Source organism: Prionailurus viverrinus, chromosome E2 (genome assembly GCF_022837055.1).
Source record: "Prionailurus viverrinus isolate Anna chromosome E2, UM_Priviv_1.0, whole genome shotgun sequence".
NCBI lineage: Eukaryota > Metazoa > Chordata > Mammalia > Carnivora > Felidae > Prionailurus > Prionailurus viverrinus.
The window spans coordinates 20,132,885-20,146,837 of record NC_062575.1 but is presented as its reverse complement, the minus strand read 5'-3'; the positions used below and the strand labels follow the sequence as shown (position 1 = coordinate 20,146,837).

General features: G+C 47.3%; 1 long non-coding RNA gene across 1 annotated transcript in view; it reads right to left on the bottom strand.

Annotated features, from left to right (window-relative positions):
* Positions 1-13,953, bottom strand: part of LOC125152769 (uncharacterized) — a 27,837-nt gene extending 13,884 nt beyond the window's left edge. The window contains exon 1 of the long non-coding RNA XR_007147304.1: positions 13,599-13,953. This is a non-coding gene — a long non-coding RNA (uncharacterized LOC125152769). The remainder of the gene's footprint in view (positions 1-13,598) is intronic.

Below are 13,953 nucleotides of genomic sequence, written 5' to 3'. Positions count from 1 at the left end.
AGAAGCAGATGAAAGAGACAGTGGAACAATCCGCCAAGAAAGTCAAGGGGTAGAGGGAAGAAACAGAAGCAGGTGGACACACACCCAGACAGGCAAATGGACAGAGAGCCAGGGCGGTGCTGAGGCTGTTCAGGCTGGAAAAGAGAAGTACCCGGGTACTCAGAAGATGGCAGTAAGCATGGATTTGTTTCTCATCCCCGTTGCCTGGCCACTGAGACCTTGGAGGGGGATGATAGAAAGGGTCAGCTGGAAAGGCTGTGAGAGCACGGTGGAGATGCTGACCTAACGTGGGTGAGGTGGTGAGTCAGAGAAGTCTTCTGGAGGAGCACGTGAAAGGACCAGTAGGAAAGAGTGGAAGGTCTGGAGGCAGAGAGGGAGGGGAAACTACGTCAGCTAGAAGGCACAACAGGAGCAAAGGCCTGGAGATTGGAATTAGCCTGTTCCATCCTAGCAGCTCTGTGTATGTGTGGCCCATGCAGAAAGGCAGGGGAAGCAGGGCTCAGAGCTGGAACACCAGCCCTATAAGCCTGGGAGGGAGCATGGACTCTACCTTGAGGCACTGGGGAGCCATGGGAGGGACATGTCCTGGTTAGACTTATCTTCCAAAAAGATCTCTAAGATTACAAAGTACAGACAAACTGAAGGAAGAGAGAATAGAAGTGGGGACACCAGGGCAGGACAATGCAAAACTAGACAGTGAGTCCTTCGTGGAAGAGAACAAACAAGTTCATAAAGCTGATGGACAGGACTTGGTGACAGATGAGGAAAGAGGAGGTAGAAGTTGAGAGAGACTCCTAGATGTCCTATTGTACCAAGGAGCTTTTGACAAAAGCAGGCCAGCTCTGACCCTTCCCCTCCTCTACCTACCAGATGGCCCCTGGGGCACTCTGGCTGAGAGCTCCCCCACCCAACCCAGCCTGGGGACTCATCACTCCTCTCCAGGAGCCTGGGAGACCTCAGCCCCTACCTACTGGATCCAGGAAAAGTCCCAAGGGGGAGTCCTGTCCAGGATGGGGACACAAGCAAGGCCTAGTGTTGCTGGGGAAGCCCCTTTTCTCTCCCTTCCCTCCATGGAAAGCTAATCCAGACAGGACTTTAGCCTATTACCACTGACTCCATAAAATCACAGTAACTCCATGGCTGCAAGGAGTTGGGTTTGAGCCTATTGGTCTGTGGGGCAAAATGGAAGGGGAGGAAGACCCATTTGAACCCCGAAAGAACTCAAGATCAGATGGTCTCACAGAGCAGAGTTCAGCATGCCTCTTTTAGGCTGAATTTGGAAGCTGGATATTCCTGTCTGGGCCTATTTTTCTGTGTGTGTCCTCAGGCAAGCCACTTGCCTCTCTGGGCCTGGTTCTCATCTGTGCATCTGGGAACAATCCCGGTAGGACACTACTCCAACCCCAGGCCCCTCCAGCTGTGGTCTAGGACTCATCCACAACCAGCTCTTTCAGCCACAGACACTGGTGAAGAGCATGATGGTGACCTCAACAAGGAGCCATTGGGTGATCATTATGAATTTCCTACCATTAGGGAGTAAGAACGCTTTTGAGGGGGGCCTGAATGTGGAAGAAAAGCCTTTCAGGAAATTAGCACCAGTGGCAGAAAAATTCATCAAAAGCTGGCAGAGGCGTCTGTGGCTGATTCATGTTTCTTAACTAAGGAGCAGCTCTTCTGGCCTGGAGGAAGGACTGATATCCTCCAGGGCCTTCCAGAGACTCCAGATCCAAGACTCTAAAACTCTGGTTTTGTTGCTGGGCTTCTCAGAAGCACCACCAGGAGCACTACCATCAATTTGCTACTTCTGAAACATGGAATTCTGGAGTTCAGTGGTAGAAAAGGCCACTGGTGGGCAGGGATCTTGAGTTTTAATACAACTGTTTCCTCTGCTGTGTGACCTCAGACATTCATTTGGCCTCGCTGATCCTCCCTGCCAGAAGAAATCCTGACTGCCTGGCTTTTAGGTGACTAATTTATCTACAATACTCAGCACATCTGGGAAAAGAATAATTTTTTCAAAAAGTGAAGATGTAAACATACCCAAAAAACTCTTGGTAATGGAAATCTAATGTGAGAAACAGGGAAACAATCAGGAGCCCATTGTGCTGGGTGGTATAGGCCTCCCTCCCACATCGCCCAGGTTATGGTAGACAAAAGAGCTATTGCAGCATGCACCTCCAGGGGGCACCACTTACTTGGTTTACAGGGTGAATGAAAGCCAGGCTGGCACCTGAGTTCCAGCCCTGCCTCCTCTGGGCTTGCCACCTGTACATGCGCTTACACCACACGTGCCTCAGAGAAGGCTCTGACTGGGCGATTGCTTGGTCACCACCTAACCAAAGCATCCACATCAGGCAGTCTTTGGAGGCCAGTGGACTCCCCTCAGTCCATCCAAGGCTGTCTTTGGCTACCAGAGGTGGTCCTTCTCAGTCATTTGACGCTAAAAGAAGCAGAATCCTTTGACGTAGCAGCCCCCAGCGCCTCAGGGAATCCCTTCCAGGGCCACACACTGATTCTGTCATTGCCACCTTCCCTGGCTCACTACAAAAGAAGGCAAGCCAGAGGCAGTTACCCTCTGCTATAGAAGAGCATGCACTCCCAGCCTTGCTCTGCCAGCTTCCTTTTCATTTTCAGGCCCCTTCTCAGCTCATTTTATGGTATTTTGACTGGACCTTGAATGAACTCAAATTGTTATCCAGGGCATCCCTTGGCTGCCAATATTTATAGTTGGATTTGTATCAAAGTACAGAGTTGTAAAAATCCTAGAATTTCAGAGCCAGATGGGACCTTTAAGATTGTCATAGCCACCATTCTTTGAGAGCTTGTAACTTTGTGCCAGACACTAACCAAGGTACCATCTGGTGTTTTTGCCTGTCCAATACATCCATTCCTTTTCCTGCTATATTGCCCTGTTGACAGCAATTCAGTGTCCACAGTTCAGGTATGAACAGATAACCTAAACATGGCCTATTAAAGTCAACCCCAGATTTTTGTGGGAGTATCAGGAAAGGGCAGTCCTCACCACTGGGGGGTGGGGGAGGGTAAGTCAGCATGTGAATGAAGCTAAAACAGAAAAACAGAACCAAGAGACTGAGAGAGATAGACAGACAGACAGATTTCTGGTGTCAGTGCTTGAATACCTGGATCCAGCCATGCCTGAAGTCACTTACACATGCAGAGCTTTCAGTTAAATGAGCTAATACTTTCCCTTTTTTGTGTGAGCCAATTTTAATTGGGCTTCCATTACTTGAAACCAAAACAGTCCTGACAGATACAAGTAGATGTCTTTGTCCTCAATTTATAGATTTAAAAACTGAGGGTGGCACCTGGGTGCCTCAATCGGTTAAGCATCTGACTCGTGATTTCGGCTCAGGTCAGAATCCCAGGGTTGTGGGATCAAGACCCAAGCTGGGCTCTGTGCTTGGCATGGAGTCTGCTTAAGATTCCCTCTCTCTCTCTTGATCTCTCTCTCTCTCTCATTGTCTAATTAAAAAACAAAAACAAAAAACTGAGGAACCACCTAGCTCTGGGATCTTAGAGAAGTCACTAAAATCCTCTAACATCAGGTTGCTCTAACAAAGAATAAAGGGACTGAATTTCTTCAACTTCAGGACACCTTTGCTCTTCTGGAATCTTTCTCTCCGGGTCTATCTAGCCATATGCTCTTAAATGAGATGGCCACTTGTTCTGAATCCCAATTTTCTGAGCTGCAAAATAGGACATTAATTCCTTCCCTCCTTACCTTGAAGACACTTGGGAGAGTCCAATGAGAAAGTGTTTAGAAAATTACTTTTACTAAAGCAAATGTTATATAGTGTCCATATTTGATGGATGACAAATCTCAAGTCATACCAGACAACCATTCTCATCCCAAAGTGGCTTATGTCTCTTCCAAACAACTTTTAAAAGACTTTTTTTTATATATTTTTTTTATTTTTAACGTTTATTTATTTTTGGGACAGAGAGAGACAGAGCATGAACGGGGGAGGGGCAGAGAGAGAGGGAGACACAGAATCGGAAGCAGGCTCCAGGCTCTGAGCCATCAGCCCAGAGCCTGACGCGGGGCTCGAACTCACGGACCGTGAGATCGTGACCTGAGCTGAAGTCGGATGCTTAACCGACTGAGCCACCCAGGCGCCCCTAAAAGACTTTTTAAAAGAAAACTTAAGGAAGCACCTGCATGGCTCAGTCAGTGAAGCGTCCAACTTTGGCTCAGGTAATGATCTCATGGTTCGTGAATTCAAACCCTGCATTGGGCTCTGGGCTGGCAGCTCAGAGCCTGCTTCAGATCCTCTCTCTCTCTCTCTCTGCCTCACCTCCCCCACTTCTCCCTCTTCTCTCTCTTTCAAAATATAAATAAACATTTTTAAACTTTATTTATTTTGAGAAAGAGAGAGATGAGACAGCATGAGTGGGGGAAGGGCAGAGAGAGAGGGAGAGAGATTCCCAGGCAGGCTCCAAACAGCACAGAGCCCGATGCAGGGCTCAAACCCACAAACCCTGAGATCATGACCTGAGCCAAAGTCAGATGCTTAACCAAGCCACTCAGGTGCCCCAATAAATAAGCATTTTTTAAAAAATGAAAAAAATAAAACTTAAAAAGGGGCACCAAGCTGGCTCAGTCAGTGGGGTATAAGTTTGAGCCCCTCATTGGGTGTAGAGATTAGTTAAAAATAAAACCAATCAATCAATAAAACTTAACAAGACCTTAAAACACTTTTACAAAGTGACTTCTCCACAGCATCTTATTGGCCAGAATCCAAGTCAGGCCAGATCCAAGTATACTAAGGGAGATGGCACCGGGTGAAGCTCTCTTTCAAATAACTCTTAGTCACTGTCACAGATCAAGTTCTCTAGAAAGTTTCACTTGCAAGGTATTTATTAAGAAGTGCCCTTGGGATTAAATGTATTGCTAGCAAAGCCCCTGGGTGGTTCAGTCGGTTAGGCATCTGATCCTTTTTTCAGTGTTTATTTATTTTTGGGACAGATAGAGACAGAGCATGAACGGGGGAGGGGCAGAGAGAGAGGGAGACACAGAATCAGAAACAGGCTCCAGGCTCCGAGCCATCAGCCCAGAGCCCAACGCGGGGCTCGAACTCACGGACCGCGAGATCGTGACCTGGCTGAAGTCGGACGCTTAACCGACTGCGCCACCCAGGCGCCCCTAGGCATCTGATCCTTGATTTTGGCTGAGGTCAAGATCTCATAGTCCGTGAGATCGAGCCCCGAGTTCAGTCTCCATGCTGGGCGTGGAGCCTGCTTAAGATTCTCTCTCTCGGGCGCCTGGCTGACTCAGTCTGTTGGCTCAGGTCATGATCTCACGAAAACCCCCGTCGGGCTCTGTGCTGGCAGGGTAGAGCCTGCTTGGAATTCTCTTTCCCTCTCTGCCCCTCTCCGACTTACTCTCATTCATGCACACTCTCTAGGTCTCTCTCAAAATAAATAAACACTAAAAAAAAAAAAAAAAAGATTCTCTCTCTTCCTCTCCCTCTGCCCCTCCCCTCTCAAAAATAAGTAACTAATTACTTATTTATTTATTTAAAAAACCCAAAATGTGTTGATGGGAGAGGAAAAAAGCAGAATTGGGTAGAGGGAGAAGTCAAGCTACACTGCAGCCCAACAACAGCTTGAGGTGACTCCACAGAGAGCCCTGGAGCTCATGTAGCCCATCAGGATTGCTCTGCTGGGCCTTTATACTCCCATCACCAGTCATTGTTTTTTTTGTTGTTGCTGTTTGTTTGTTAAAGTTTATTTATTTTGAGGAAGGAAGGGGCAGAGAGAGGGGGAGAGAGAGAACCTCAAGCAGGCTCCACAATGTCAGCACAGAGGCCCACCAGGGACTTGATCCCATGACCCTGGGATCATGACCTGAGCCGAAATCAAGTCAGACACTTAACTGACTGAGCCACCCAGGCACCTCTCCCATCTCCAGTCATTGGATGTAAGCTGCCCAGAAAGGAAGACTTGAAGGTAGCTCTCTATAGCTCAGAGAACCCCAGAAAGGGGTGGGTGAGAGCAATCCCAGCTGCTAGGTAGCAGACCTTCAGTGAAGAGGGATCTAGGTGGCTCATCTGTGTCCATCTCAATCACCAACACTACTTAAGCTTCAAGGCATCCTGGGAGCTCCCCTGGGGCAGAAGGAGCAAGCTTTCCTAGCATCAGGTGGGCTAGGGAAGCTATCAACTGTGGGGCACCTTTGAGGAGGCTTGGTCTGGTCTCCAGGTCAGGCATTGGTGTGGAGCAGTCATTCTCCCAGCAGTTCTCAGAGGCCTCTGAGCCCATGTTTAGTGAAAGAGCATGAATTTGCCTGGCTGAGAATGGGGAAAGAAGCAAGCTAGACAGCGGAGGTTAACCAGGGCTAGAACAGTCTGAAGCTGAGTTCCTTGCCTATCCACTCAGAAGTATCATCTAGAAGAAGAGAATTATTGTCTGCTTTATTAATTGCTCCGTTTGTGTTCCTAGAGGAAAGGCAGTCTGATGAGGAGGCTGTGGGCTAGTAATTCTGTCTGCCTACTTGCAAGACAAGTCAGGGAAACCCTGACTGTCAGGATGGTTTAGAGCTTGGGAAATTTGGGAAAGAACCCAAGAACAGTGCATGGTATCAAGGCATCATCAACATGGAGCAAAAAGGAGAGAAGGTAAAAGAGGATGCATTTGGATTCAAGAGTCAATAATGAGCCAGAAGTGAATGTTGAATTATTCAACCTCCTTTATTGATCCATTGATCTCTATCTGCAGGTCTTGGTTTATTCTTGGTTGGCATTTCCTGTGTCTGAGAGACTGAGAAGAAAAATGGGGGGAGGAAGGATTTTTAAGACTCAAGAAGAGAGAAGAGGCAGTGCCAAAGAGAAATTTGACTAGCAACAAATATCAAGAATCTTAAAATACCCATACTTTTTGATATAGGGGTTCTGCTTCTGGATATTGACCCTAAAATCACTATCAAAAACATTAAGAAAAATCCTTAAGAACCACAATGTTCACAGAAGCCTATTTTATAAGAGTAATAATGGGAAACAACCTGAATAAATGCCCAACAATAGGAGATCAGCCAGGATGTCATTAGTTTTATATAATTACATGGGAAAATACTTATGCCATAGGTTAGGTAATAAAGACCATTCAAAACTGTACCATAGAACATCATAACTACGTGCAGGGCACCTGGGTGGCTCAGTCGGTTTCGTTAGGTGTCTGACTCTTTTTTTTTTTTTTAATGTTTATTTTTTTTTTTAATTTTTTTTTCAATGTTTATTTATTTTTGGGACAGAGAGAGACAGAGCATGAACGGGGGAGGGGCAGAGGGAGAGGGAGACACAGAATCGGAAACAGGCTCCAGGCTCTAAGCCATCAGCCCAGAGCCCGACGTGGGGCTCAAACTCACGGACTGCGAGATCGTGACCTGGCTGAAGTCGGACGCTTAACCGACTGCGCCACCCAGTCGCCCCTGTTTATTTATTTTTGAGATAGAGATAGAGCGTGAACGGAGGAGAGTCAGAGAGAGAGGGAGACACAGAATCCGAAGCAGGCTCCAGGCTCTGAGCTGTCAGCACAGAGCCCGACGTAGGGCTCGAACTCACAGACTGCGAGATCATGACCTGAGCTGGAGCTGGACGCTCAACCGACTGAGCCACCCAGGAGCCCCAAGGTGTCCGACTCTTGATAGGGGTTCAGGTCCTGATCTCGTCATGAGATCAAGGCTCGAGTTGGGCTCTGCACTGATTCTCTCTCTCCCTCTCTCTCTGCCCCTCCCCTGCTCACGCTCCCCGTCTTGCTCTCAAAATAAATAACTAAAAAAAAAAAAACCAAAAAACCAGCATAGTTATGTGAAGAAACATAGCTGGAGAAAGGCCAAAGAAAATATACTTAAATGCATGTTTAATTATTAAAAATTTTTTTTAATTTTTTTTTTTTTTTTTGAGAGAGAGACAGACAGACAGACAGACAGAACATGAGCAGGGGACGGGCAGAGAGAGAGGGAGACACAGAATCTGAAGCAGGCTCCAGGCTCTGAGCTGTCAGCACAGAGCTCGATGCAGGGCTCGAACTTGAGAACCGTGAGATCATGACCTGAGCTGAAGTCGGACGCTTAACTGACTGAGCCACCCAGGCACCCTACTGTATATTTAATTATAATTTAATTATTGTTTTGAGGTGGTAAGACTATCTTCTTTTCCTATATTCCTATATTTCCTCAGTTTTCTACAAAAAATATGCACGAATTTTAAATAATTAAAAAAATGTAAGGGTGAGGCAAAAGACACTCATATGAAGACTTCACAGTAGTAAAACGAACACAAATTAGTGGGGAGCCAAATCCTCCCATGATGCTACTATGACCTAGGTGTACTGGTCATCTCCTTGATGCATCATCGTATGGCCCAAATGATAGAGTAAGGGACACTGTGGAGTGGTCTATGGAGGACAATCAAAGGCCCTGAACTTATAGTCAAAGAAAAAATGTGAGTTATTGCAGCAGAGAAAGGGGAGGAAGTCATGCTAGATAGAGGGTATATACAGTAAGAGCAAAGGCACTGAGGCATGTGGGAAATGTAACAGGTCAGTATGGCTGGATTGCCACATACCACAGGGAGAAATGATGAGAGATGGGATTGGAAAGGAAAGGGAGTCATGAATGCTGGGCTGACAGTCCTTGCCTCTCTGCCATAGGCAAATGAGAGACTTGAGGGAGGGGCTTGGGGGAGGGGTGGTGCGGTTAGAGCTCACCACTGCCATTCTCTAGTCCCCTAGTCTCGTCTGTTTCCCATCACCCGCCAGAAACTTGGGAGAGCAGGAGAGGAGAAGGGGAGCAGTCCCAAACAGCCCTCCAAGACTGGTCAGCTAGGCCTCCTGACCCCAGCCTGGCCCTCTTCCCAGTACACAAGGCTCGGTCCCCATCCTCAGGCACCCAGACAAACCCCTCCGCCTCCCATGACAAAGAGGCTCCTTAGGCCCGGGCAAGATTTGCAAACGTCAAACTTGTAATTATAAGGATGAAATCATCTGGTTCCTTTTAAGCAAACGGGTTTATTGATCCCAACACTGAAGAAATGCTATTCTGGGGAAACTTACTCCTCTCAGTTTTCCTCTCCTAGTGGGATGGCTGAGCTGGTGGGGGAGGGTGGCAGGGGAGCTAAGAAAGGGAAGAACCTCCTGGGAGGGGAAATTCTTAAGGACCTAGGGGTGAGTTTTATGGTGTACTTAAATTATATCTCAAAAAAAAATTCTTTAGGGCCCAGAAAACTGCCTCAATTAGGCAGATGACACCCTCACCCCAGACTTAGGCACATCTCCATCCCCAGACTAGAAGCTAGGTAGAGCTGGGGCTTTAGGAACCGTGCCAACCATTAATTTCCCTTCTCTCTCACCCCCATCAAGTCTCATTTGTGACTCCAGATCCTATTTGTTTCAAGATGGCACAATATTTCCCTAGTAACTGAAGGGAAACTGTTTCCTTAGAAAAAAATATACTAGAGGCTCAGGGGCGTGGGAAGACCCCACCCTCTCTTTGAGGAGACGCAGATGTGGGGAGCTGCTGACACCATACCTAGATAAAGCCATACTTTCTGCTGGACTTAGGGAGAAAGGATGTCTAGGCCTTGACCTTCCAAGCCAAGGAAAGACAAACAATTGGGCTCAGGGGCAGGAATGTAAAACCATCAAGGGCAAGGAACTGATTCTGCCATAAGGCCCATGATAGGATTCCTTCATTCTACCTGTTGGGGACCCTTTGGGAGCATGGCAGGGTGCTTGAGAAGGAAGGGCCTTGGCCGCAACTCTGCATGAGCTGGCAGTTCAGCTAGAGAGACAAGCAGGGCTTTTGGCATCTTCACCAGCAGATGCCTTAGGCTGGAATAGTTAAGAGCACAGACCTGGGATTGCCAGCACCCCTCTGCCCCCTCTCCCCCGTGCCTCAGTTTTTCTTCACCTGTAGAATAGAGTCAATAATACCAAACTTGCAGGATTATAGTAAGGAGTAAATGAAGATGATATACCCCAATGCCATTTTGTTATCTCTGATGGGTCAAGGTCTTGTCATTGTCCTGTGGTCAGTTATTTACATTTTCAGACTTTCTATTTCTTCATCTGTCAGATTGGGACAAGAAGACTTGTCTTGGAAAGTGGTTCTCTGAATGAACTTTGAGAAAAGGGACATAAAAACACCTAGCTCACAGCTTCGCAGTTGGGTTGAACAATTGAGGGTTCCCATCCCCTGCTCAGTGTTACTATGCATTTTCTGTCCACCCATTCAAGATTGGTCAGGGAGTCCTATAGGAGCAACTGCTCCAGGAAGACAGGGAAGAAGAGGCCCTAGGCTGGCTGAATCCTCAGGAAAGGAAGACTCCAAGCAGCAGGGCTTCAGAGAGAATTCAGCTAGGTTTGGGGAGTGGGAAGGGTGTTTCTAGGCAAAGAACAGATACAGTCCACAGTTGGATCCTATTAGAGGTGGTTCTTAGCAAACATCTCCATGGGGTAGTGCCTGGAACAATCCATACCGAGCTGGACAGAAACACAGAGTTAAACATACCTAAATTTCACATGGGTGAAACTTGCCTTTATTAATTTCCTTTAATGTAACTTTTTTTTTTCAACGTTTATTTTTTTTAATTTTTTTTTTTTCAACGTTTATTTATTTTTGGGACAGAGAGAGACAGAGCATGAACGGGGGAGGGGCAGAGAGAGAGGGAGACACAGAATCGGAAACAGGCTCCAGGCTCTGAGCCATCAGCCCAGAGCCTGACACGGGGCTCGAACTCACGGACCGCGAGATCGTGACCTGGCTGAAGTCGGACGCTTAACCGACTGCGCCACCCAGGCGCCCCTAATGTAACTTTTTTAAGTACGTGAAAATTTTTTTCACAAGAAAAAAAGGCATACAGAGGTCAGCTGAGGAGATGGCCTCCTTCAGCCTGCGGCTTGTTTCCCAGGCGTCCTGGCTGGTTGGATGCCAGACAATGCCGAGTGGGTTATCCTGTGGCCTGGAGTTGCCAAAGGCTGTCTGTGGTGCTGCTGTTCTGGATCTGCCTCGCAGGCTTTCTCATCCCTTTCCCTCAAGACATCACTCCCTACCCCCATGAGGCTGACAATTTGTGTACTCTGTCCTGCTCTGTACTCCCACCCTCCGCCAAGATCAGCTGTAGGTCTATGAGCCCTACCTGGACCCATTGTGGAGTAAGAGTGCTGCCTTGTGGATCATTCTTTAGAGACAGAAATGGAAAGTTTTATACTAAAGTATACCTAAATGACTATGATGGCGCTGAATGGTGCAACATGGGATATACTCTTTTCCTACCGTAGAGGCTGACCCCCAAAACTCTGCTCCCTTGACCACTGGCCTTCAGACAGTCCTGTTGACTGGTACCAAAGTCATCGTTTGCCTCTCATTTAGACAATGGCTGCATTGTCCTAGCGTCCGAAGGTCTTTGCTGGACTAGAAAGACTTAAAGCAGAGGCACCAGATGGATGAAAGCTTCTGTTTCTTGTGGCTTAATTCTACTTCTACCTTGGTGCCTTGGAGTGGATGCTGCCTCACCCACCTCTCAACATAAGATGCAGATGTTTTAAGGCTGGTTTTGTCTACACTTTTCCTATGATGATTTGGAGCTCCCCCTCCAGTTTCACCAGAACCTTTAGGCAGCAAAATAAAAATGGCAACCTTGGGGCACCTGGGTGGCTCAGTTGGTTAAGTGTCTGACTCTTGATTTCAGCTCAGGTCATGATCTCATGGTTTGTGAGATTAAGCCCCTGAGTCAGCCTCTGTGCTGACAGCGAGGAGCCCGCTTGGAGTTCTCTCTCTCCCTCTCTCTCTGCCCCTCCCAAGCTCTCTCTTTCTTTCCCTTTCAAAACAATAAACATTTTAAAAAATGGCATCTTTTGCCAGCTGTAGCTGATACAAACTGCTCAGTAGGCCCACACTGCATTTTCACTCCTTCCTTTTGGAGAAACTGCTCTTCCCTTCTTTCAACTCATCAGGGTCTATCTGAAGCTGCCCATTCCAGGCCTCTAACAGTCCTGATGGGAAAGCCTGTGTAATAAGCTGACCAATGTCATCATGTCAGCCTGGACATGGTGATTTGGTAGAGGGGAGAGTATGTGACTCAGACTGGGCCAAAGTCCTTCCCAGAAATATGACTTAGAAATGGAGAAGTAGCTGCTCCCATCCTTTGCCAGGAAATGAATGGCATTGAAGAGAGCATGAGAAAGTTAAACAGTGACAAAAAATGGAGAAATAGAAAAGAAAGAGAGACTATCTATCCCTCTCTTTGATTTATTTACTTAAAATAAAACGGTCCCTTTGTACCTTTAAGTTTACTTGAATTGGGTTTTTGTCACTTGCAACTGAAAGAGACTTGAGGGAAGAATCTGAGCTAGATGGAGGCCCATCTGTATTATACCCTTTCTATTTGTGCACACTCATATATTCACACAGGTTTGCTGTGGGCCAGGGAAGCATGCCCTTGGAAAGAGTTGATTCTATGTTTGCTATTCAGAAAGTGTGTTTGTTAAAACCACTAACCTACAGGTTCCACTCTACTGAAAACTCCCTTCCTGACCTTGGGAAATTGATTCATCTCTGGACCTCAGTTAGGGTGACCTACCATCCTTGTTTGCCAGGGACAGAGTGGTTTCCTAGGACATGGCACTTTCATTGTTAAAACCAGGATTGTGTCTGGAAAAGCTGGACAGTTGGTTACCTTAGCTCACTTCCATATCTGTAAAACTGAGATTAACCTAGACAGGGTTAGGAAGTTCTGCCCCACCCTGCATTCAGGTCTACATTGCCAATTGCCCTCAACACTTATTCTTGCAAGTTTTAAATTTGCACTATGGCCAGCTACTATCAATCAGAGTTGGCACCTATTTGCCATCTTTTTTTTCCTTTATTTATTTTGAGAGAGAGAGAGAGTGAGAGAGAGAGAGAGAGAGAATCCCAAGCAGGTTCCAGGCTGACAGCTTGAAGCCCAAACTCACCAACTTTAAGATCATTACCTGAGGAGAAATCAAGAATCAGACGCTTAACTGACTGAGCCACTCAGGCACCCTGTATTTGCCATCTCTGTACTGAATTTTTGACTAGCTGGAATTTTAAGGATCAGAATTTATCGAGGACCAACTCTGAGTCAGGCTCTGCCATAAATCCCGTGTAAGACTCTCTCCAGCTTGGGCTAAATAACTTGCCTATAACTTGTGAATCTTTTTTAGGGCTTGATTGCACATTTGCGTAAATATATGGACTGGCCTTAGGTTATATAATTCAACTTTTCTTCTTTAGAAACTTAAATTTACTGGGTGCTCATTATGTGTTAGACCTACATAAAGACTCTCAACGCCAACACTGAGAGCTTGTGAGTGTCTGCATTTTGCGAATAGGCAAACTGAGGCTTAGCATCCAGTGCTTGTGAAAGGTTTGTGTAAGCAGTGGAGTGAAATCCCAGCTAAGGCCTGACTCCCACCAGCTCAGACCTTTCCACCATGACGCGGATTCAGCGAGATTCTCTGGTTTGTTTCCACCTTTAATCTTTGATAGGCACAGCCTACACCCCTCCCTGTCGGTTTTCGGACACAAAGTCCCCAAGGACTTAAGTTTCCTCACTCACGTTCAGGTGACAATCTGGGGTCACTCCAAGCAGCTGAGAAGCCCCAAAGTTTCATACAGTCGACAGAAAGGAACCGCGCGAGCGGCTCCCTCTCTCCAAGGTCCGGGCAGATGTCCGCAGAGCAGTTCTACACAGAGGAAACCGCGGGCCCGCAAGGGTGAGAGGGCCGCACCTCTGGCTCGCTGCAGTCCAGCCGCCCCGCAAGCGGGTGGGCGGCGCATGCGCGGCTCCGGTCGCAGAGTTGTGAATGGTGCGTTTTGTTTGCCGGAGTTTGGGGCGGGCGGGCGCACGAGGAGGAGGGGTGGGGCCGACCGGGGCGGGGCGGACGGGCGGGCTTGCGAGGTGGGCGGCGAGA